Genomic DNA, 9057 nt, shown 5'->3' with positions numbered 1-9057 from the left:
GCAGTTCTGAAGGCAAAAGGGGGTCCAACCCGTTACTGGCGTGGTGTACCTAATAAAGTGGCCGGTGAGTGTAGTCTATTTGGAAAACCTCAACTTAAGTTTTGCAGTGGACATGTGCTTTTGGGTGATTATTTATAGGGATCTTTTTAAAGATTTCACCTTAAAGAGAAGTAAAAGTGTCCTTTCTCTTCAACTGTAACATTCACCTGCATATTGTTTTATAATACATTTTGCTTTATCCGCTAATAAAACATGACAGGAACACCTGCCTGCTGATATTTGACACATTTCATGTTTTAAAGGGGAAAACCAAGGGAAAAAACAGTAATTATCATGATTTGACAGCAGCTATACACATAGAAAATAACACCTGTAGAAACTATAGAGTTGACCTTTATTATTTTTAACTAAGTTTCATAATGTGTGCGGTTATTTAGTCTCAAAATAAGCTCTGTGTGCACAACTCTCACCAAACTGTTTCTTTTTCTTTTCATGAAAATGTCACAAAATCTCTCCTTCAAACAGAAAATAAAGATTAGAAGTTTCTATCAGGCATTTCAGTCAGACAGCTGCTTGTTTTGTGTAGAAGATTCATTTCCCTGACACCTACAAAAGAGCAAAAAATCAGCCTGGTTATAAAGAAAATACAACCAAAAACTTTTAACCGTGGATCAAGGTTCGACAAGATATTTTTTCTTTACCTGCCATGTTGGGCAGGTGACATTTTTTGTCACCTGCCCGACATGAAAAGTTACCTGCCCGAAACAAAAATGTTCAAAATTTGATAAAATATAAGAAAATGTGTACTGTATTTGTACTACAAAAAATATGCATGGTTATACAGAGGTACATAATATATGACATCTGATTTAGCAGATGCAGACTGAGTCACTCACAGTCAGTCAAGTGTTTTATCAAAAACATCTTCCAAAACCCTTTTAGACATTTCCAGTGATTCCCTAGGCCTTGGGGGCGGGGCTTATGAAAACAGAATGATCATCAGCAGCAGCTTTGTTTTAAAAAAAATTTACAGAACATGAAAGTCTGTAATTTGTATTAATTGTATCTTATATAGTCTATCTCTTTTCTAAAGATACATTTAAGATATCTTGAACTGGAGTCTCCCTGCAATGATAAATCTGATGTTATTTGTACTAGTCAGAATATAATTAGAGATACAGTATCTTAAATAGGTATTTTGAATTGTCAAAATATATTAAGAGATGTATATGTATTTGTTTGTTTCTTTCATTTATAAAAACAAAACAGTCTATGTACACCATTAAAAAAAAGTAAATTCTACCCTGAATTTAAAGGGTGCAGATTGAAGAAAAAACTACCATATATGCCTCTTATATTTAAAAATCAACTTCAACAAACAAACAAGCTCAAACTGGAAAGATCTCCAAGTTAAAAAAAATAGGTAAATAAAACAAAACAAAATAATAAAAGAAAATATTTTATTATTTTATCCTAAATAACTAATTTGTCTAATCTAGTCATAAAACAATTTCAGATAACTGGAATGTAAGCTTGTTGAAGCCAAATAAATGCAATATTGGCCTGCCATATATAGAGGTCTACTCGAGTGAAGAAACAAGATTTACTGCCTCGGACAGGCCTGACGAGAGGACAGGAACTCTGTCACAAACTGAACACTACACAAGGTTATGAGGAAACTTTAATCAAGGTATTTCTCATTACTTTTAATATCTTGACTGTGCGAAGTGAAAAGTGACACAATAAGTGAACGTTCAGACGWGTTCAAGTTGATTCATAAAAGACTATGCAATCATTTATTTACAAAAATTGAACAAATCATAAGTACACTTGATTGTGGGTATTCCTATAAAAAGTCTCAAAGTTAAATGAGACAAAACCTGCGTCCGAATTTCAATTCACATCAACTCAGATTACTTATATAGAACAGTAAAACGTCAGTTCTGATGTTAACAACCAAACAATTTTACTGGCACTTTCAGCTTAAGTTTTGGCAAATAAAGACAAGAAAAGGAGGAAAGTAAGGTTAGTAGGTTTCTACTACTTTTACTTTATCTAAGTGTGGGTCAACCGGATCAGCCGTCTTTTTTGCGCTCAGGGGTCCACATGATACGTCACCCCGAACACGTCAGTTTTACTTGGTGATGTCTTCTTAAGACACCCTCTTGGTAGGAACTGTCTCGCCTCCAATCAGTCAGGGAACTGATTATCGGCTCGCTTACCGGTCATTGGCGATGTAGGTGTTTTTCAGGTAACTTTTTTGTCTGTTTCAGTCCAAGCCAGAAAATTCAAGCTGTACATCCGGTCCCTGTTTTTCAAAATAAAATCTCCCCACAGCAGGTAAAACACACTTTAGAGGCTTGAAGCCTCGGGGTGGGACCGCCGGCGGCGTGCGGGGTCCCGGCTGTTAAGTCTTCCCTAGTTAGCTCATGGGATCAGACTTAAAGCCAAACTGAGTTCCTCCGGAGAGAGAACTCAGCTGTCTTCCTAGGTTGGAGTCAGGAAGAAGAGTGTGTCGCTCAAAGCCGTCCGGGTTAGTAAAAGAAACGAACGATCTTTGGTTCCGCCCTCAGGCTTAGGGATGAGTCAGAGAAAGAAAGATAAAGATTTGCCAGGGCGCCAGCCCAAGGTTAAAATTCTGTGGTTGTTCACAACAGGATGATAACCTTTTTTCAGCTTTCTTCTGATAGACTCTAAGAGAAATCACTGCAAAACATTTATGATGATTAATTGACATTTCTGTTTATAAACAGTTCTGAACCTTCTGTTAGTCCAGATAAATGAAAGATTTTCTCAGGAAAAATCCACAATTATATTACTGTGTTCACAGTAAAATAAAAACAGTGATTTACATAAAAACACAATGAAAACATTGTAATGAGATTCTCTGTGATTTTTATACCATTATTAATCTTTAAGGCATGATAAAAGAAAAGAAGTGGTTCCACTTTTCTTGTGACAGTCATTATCATGATTTAACAAAAGCATAAACATTCTTAGTTAAACAACAAATGAATCACGAACAGAAGAGATTGTTCTGTCCATTATCTGATTAAGAGAACTGAGGAATTCTCTTCTAGGTTAGAATGACCTGTCATGGCCTAAATTGAGTTCAGTTTGTGACAGAGTTCCTGTCCTCTCGTCAGGCCTGTCCGAGGCCTGCTTCGAGGCAGTAAATCTTGTGGTGTGACCCCGACACATACATTGAGCCTGTTGAGCTGACCCACTGCTGCTCTGCGCTCAGAGCACAAGCCGACATTAGCAAGATGGATTTATGACTGAACGAACGTCCACATCTTTTTATTATCTCTGTAGGTAACAATATATAAAACAAGTTTTATCTCCGATAATTTGGGTGTTAAAAACTACGGTTGTTAAAGGTTCGCTCTGCGCGACGTGCAGCAAGAGGGAGGAAATGATCCCATGACACAACGTAACTTTTCTACAGGGGAGGAGGAAATTTTGAGGATTTATTCTTTCTATACGTGTTTTAAAACGCAATATTTCTTCATTTATTTTCAGAATATTTAGAATAAGTGGCCCTGTATAAAAAAATAAGAAGTTGTTTACCTGCCCGGTCGGGCAGGCATTGGGACGCACCTGCCTGAATCTGAGTTTTACCTGCCCCGGGCAGTTGGGCAATAGGATTTGTCGAACCTGCTGTGGGTATTTCTATTCACATATAGTGAAAACATTATTTATTGCTATAATCCTGCATGTTTGCATTGACGATATTCTAGTGTTTTTTTTTTTTATTGTTTGTGTTGCAGCCAAAGTGACCCAGTTTAGCCTCGGGGATCAACACAGCTCATGTTTTATTTTTTATCTTTGTCCGTCTCAGACTCGGATCCAAACATCTGAGTCGACAGAAAAGCGTCTGCTGACAGCAAACATCATGACAGACCATTCATTGATTATAACAAGAGACTCCTGGTTCATATTTACAGGTTTTAACATTTTATTTTCATGAAAAGCAGCCAGCACCTTGATGAGACGCTTTATTTAAACCTGAAAATAAAAACCTGCCGAGACGGATGATTAATGAATCCACTGGCTGTAATTATCTAACCAGGCCAGAGAAGTGGGTGTGGGGGGGCTGCTAGAGGTTTGAATTAATTGATTATATTTAGTATGACCCTTTTTTTATTTTTTTGGGAATTGTAGGAATTTGTTTCTATAAATGCTCAAAAGTTCATATAAAAGTTATTTTTGCACAGTAAAATAATAAGAGTTAGATTTACAAGGAAAAAAGAAAAAAGCAACTTAAACCTAGAAAAATAATTTTTGTGCCTCTCAGTGTTTTTGAAGCGTGGTTTGAAACAGTTTGTTTGTGGAGCACAGATCAGTGGAACATTAAGGATTTGCTTGATGTTCTGGGAGTTCAGATTAAGAATTGTTGTCACTGTTAGAGATCAGATGTCATAGCTTCGCCCTCATGAGACACATTTGGAAGCTAAATTTAGGCGGTAAATCCTCCTTTTTTCGCTGGGCTCTCTCATCTCTTCACTCCCGGGCCTCTTTCCAGCCTGTTCATTTGGCTTTTCTCCTCCTCTCCTGTGTCTCTGCTTCTCCTTTCTGCACTCTTTGTCACCCTCTTGCTCTTTTCCCTCTCAGATACTTTGCCCTCAGTCCCTGCAGATGTGTGTGGGTGGCTGCTTCTGTCTCTCGCCTCGGCACCAGAACCTTCTAAACTTCTGTAACAAACTGTAGGTCCAACTGTAACTAACTCAGCTGCTGCAGCTTGTTTTGCTTTTTGTCAGAAGAGATGCACAATGGAAACGCAACAATAACATCTTTAAAATAATTATTGAACTTCGTGGTTTAGTTTTTATGTTCAGTTAACAATTATAGAATAATGTTTGCTGATTTTTATGATTTATATTGGGGCTGTGTGTTGGCAAGAATTTGGTGATATGATACATATCATGACAGAGGGGTCACGATACGTATATCACGATACATTGTGATGCTGTAAGCAAGGCGATATATTGACATTTGTTGTCCAAAAATTCTATTTAAATAAAACTTAGTATGTTTTATATGAATTTTATTTAGTTCAAATTTCTCATTTCATTCATGTTTTCCGCTGTTAAACTAAATGTGCCATTAAATAGTTAGATAATGTATTTGTGGCAGCTTTAAGTTTTAATATTAATTTACTATATCAATATGGTCACTCAGCACACTAACAGTAGCCTATATGTTGGGGGAGCGTGAGTACACCAGTCATTCCAGTGCACTGTTTCATTTGGTCGTTGCATTTGGTCACTTCAGTACCGTCCCACAGGGAGCCCCTGAGCTCAGGGGGCTAGACAAATGCCTGCCTTCTGTAACATGACGGCTGACTACAGTCAGGAGAAAGAGCGTCCTGAACGAGACTCTTCAGTTCGACTTAAATACAGACATTCAGGCTGATAGGGACTGTTGGTGACCTCACCTCAGCTTAGAAGGCAGCGAGTGTCACTTTAATCTGCTCAGATTCAGCCATGCATGATGCTAATGTTTGTTCACAATGCTAATGTTTACTCACAATGCTAATGTTTGCTCACAATGCTAATGTTTACTCACAATGCTAATGTTTACTCACAATGCTAATATTTATTCACAATGCTAATGTTTACTCACAATGCTAATGTTTGCTCACAATGCTAATGTTTGCTCACAATGCTAATGTTTACTCACAATGCTGATGTTTGCTCACAATGCTAGTTCACTCACAATGCTAATGTTTACTCACAATGCTAATGTTTACTCACAATGCTAATGTTTACTCACAATGCTAATGTTTACTCACGATGCTAATACTTACTCACAAAGCTAATGTTTACTCATGATGCTAATGTTTACTCACAATGCTAATGTTTACTCACAATGCTAATGTTTACTCGCAATGCTAATGTTTACTCGTGATTCTAATGTTTACTCAGTATGCTAATGTTTACTCAGTATGCTAATGTTTACTCAGGATGCTAATGTTTACTCAGGATGCTAATGTTTCCTCAGGATGCTAATGTTTCCTCACAATGCTAATGTTTCCTCACGATGCTAATGTTTCCTCATGATGCTAATGTTTCCTCACAATGCTAATGTTTACTCACGATGCTAATATTTACTCACAATGCTAATGTTTACTCACAATGCTAATGTTTACTCGCGATGCTAATGTGTACTCAGGATGCTAATGTGTACTCAGGATGCTAATGTACTCAGGATGCTAATGTTTACACACGATGCTAATGTTTACTCACGATGCTAATGTTTACTCACAATGCTAATGTTTACTCACGATGCTAATGTTTACTCACGATGCTAATGTTTACTCACGATGCTAATGCTTACTCATGATGCTAATGCTTACTCACAATGCTAATGTTTATTCACAATGCTAATATTTGAGCTAGCATTATACTCTGACTCCTCAGAATTGAAGGAGACAAATGGCCGACTGCTGCCAACTAATCGCTGCAGCTGAACTGCAACATAAAAATTAACTGTTAGCATGAGTTTGCATTTTAAACATTAATTAAAAATCTTTACAGTATCTGGAAGTAACATATTGCAATATTTCAGTGTATCACCATTTTCTTACACCCCTAGTTTGTATTTAGTTTTGTCCTAAAAGACTTTCATCCTGCCTGCAGAACTTGGTTTCCACTGATCATAATGGAGGTTTATACCTGATATTTGATCTGAGGTTTTCTCATTGTGTTTTCCTGTTTTGATGCGTCAGCTGCCAAAACAAAGTTTCAGGAAATTGCTTTTAGACAAGCACATGGCAGAATAATGTGTTCAGTAGTTGGAAACTGCTGACAGTAACGATGTGAACCTGTTAAAGAATCAATGCGGAGAAAAATAAAAAAGCAGATTAAATAAAATCTGAGTACTTCTCACAGTTTCAGTTTAGGATCAGGATTTGTTTAGAGAGAGAAAAAAACTTTACAAAACATCAGCAAATAATGCATTTTTATATACGTTTTATATTTCAATACATCCGTGTTAGATTGACTCTATAAAATATTGAGTTTCTATAATAAATTCACCAACTTTTCCTCTAATATGATACACATTTATACACATAATTACACCAAGTTTCTGTCATGTAATCAGGCAGGATTAAAAAAAGATGTTGTATTTTACCAAACTTTGCAGTTTTTCCCTGACATACAGCATGGTGTTCTATAATCAGCATCCCTAGCTGCTCTGTTTCCCCCCGCTGAATGCTGTTCAGCTGCGTTTTTCATTTAATTAAACTCTCACCACCAACTCTTAGCTGCCTGATGGAAAAGCCAATTGTCTGGATGTGTGCTTGACAGGACTGATGCTGGCTGCAGACACTGAACAGTGAAAAAAATAGACAGCAATCACTTCATAAATGACCCAGCTCGCTCTGACACCAAAACTGGCAATTTGCTTCCACTCTGAATGGTCCGGGTCAAAAGGCAGATTGGCTGGAAGAGGCCCAGAATAGAATGAGGAGAACTGAGCGATGCAGCTCAAACCTGTGGGCTTCAGAGCCAACAGCACGGCCACATTCCAATCCAAACAAAAACTACTGCCAGCATTTATTACGGAAACATTTGGGTCTGCATCAGCAGCTAATTCAGTTGTGTCTTTTACCAACACCTAGTGGGTGTTTAAAAAATGATACATTTCACTGGAGACATTCATTTTGGTCAAGTGAAGCTCTGCCATCTGCTTTCTCTAACACAATCTTTCCTCTCATTTAATTTGTCTGCAAAATTGGCTATTGGGTTCTTGTCTGAAAGCCATCTGATCAGATAGGTTGGCTCATTTAACCTCCTGTGGAGGGAGTGATGGAGCCGAGCCCCACTGGTTCCACCACAGTGATGGAGCCGAGCCCCACTGGTTCCACCACAGTGATGGAGCCGAGCCCCACTGGTTCCACCACAGTGATGGAGCCGAGCCCCACTGGTTCCACCACAGTGATGGAGAGGAGCAGCTGGAAGACCTAGCAGTCTCTGGATGGTTACTCATTTCAGTGTCTCTTCTATAACTGCGTCTGGCTTGAATCTATGAAGGCTGATGAGAGATTTGTAGCATCTCATGCATCCTAAAGGACAATTACAGAGGCTGGACCAGTTCAATGTGGGAGTCAGTCTGCAGGGATGATGCACAGTAGCACCAGACTGGACTGGTTGGTCCAGTCCGGCTCAGCTGATGTTGGGCTGAAGGACATTAAATGAGTCTTGATGTACAAAAATAAAAATTAAAAAGTACATTATTTAGCTGCAGCCTGATTAAAAATTTCAATCATCTTCCAGTTTTGTTTATTTGGTACATTTATTTGCTTTAAATTATTATAATTTGTTAGTTTTAAACCTGGACAGCATAAAACAGAGTTACGTAATAAAAACAGTGCAGTCATTGTTATCCACAGAGGCAGTTCGGCCCGAGGCAGACCTCGTTCCTGCTTTTAAAATAGGAAAAAATAAATCAATCTTTACATGTCTTAATCCAGATCCTGAAATAAACATTAAAACTGGACATTTTACACATGAAATTATTACAAGGACAAGAAAAAATAACCCCTAGAAACTGCTTCACTCTGCAGAGTCCAAACAGTGGAGCTTTCTGTTTCATCTTGTTTTATATGTTTTGAGATAAATAACATTTAAAAACTTCACAATGATAAAGTGAAACTGTTCCAAACCTGTAAAATAAAGTAATTTTATTGTTTATCTGTTAATAACAGTTATTTTATCCTGCATGTTTTAAAACAAATCTTAGTTAACATTTTGCCAACATGTTTCTTTGCTGCAGGAACTGAGATGTTTTCAGCTGCAGAGCAGCGATAAAAAGCAAATTGAGAAAAAAAAACATTAATAATTCAAAACAACCTGTCAGATTGAGAGAAAGAGGACAAAAGAACAAGGAGAAAAGTTTTTTTTTTAAGTTTCCTGATGAAACTTTTTTGACAGAAACAGAAACGTTTTGGGGCTAAAACCTAAATGAAAAGTTGTTGAACGTGTTTAAATGTACTGCAGCACGTGCAGCTCTTTTTGTACACACACACACACACACACACACACACACACA

Source organism: Austrofundulus limnaeus, unplaced genomic scaffold, assembly GCF_001266775.1.
Source record: "Austrofundulus limnaeus strain Quisiro unplaced genomic scaffold, Austrofundulus_limnaeus-1.0 Scaffold563, whole genome shotgun sequence".
In the NCBI taxonomy this organism is placed as follows: domain Eukaryota; kingdom Metazoa; phylum Chordata; class Actinopteri; order Cyprinodontiformes; family Rivulidae; genus Austrofundulus; species Austrofundulus limnaeus.
Note: the sequence above shows the minus strand (reverse complement) of the source record.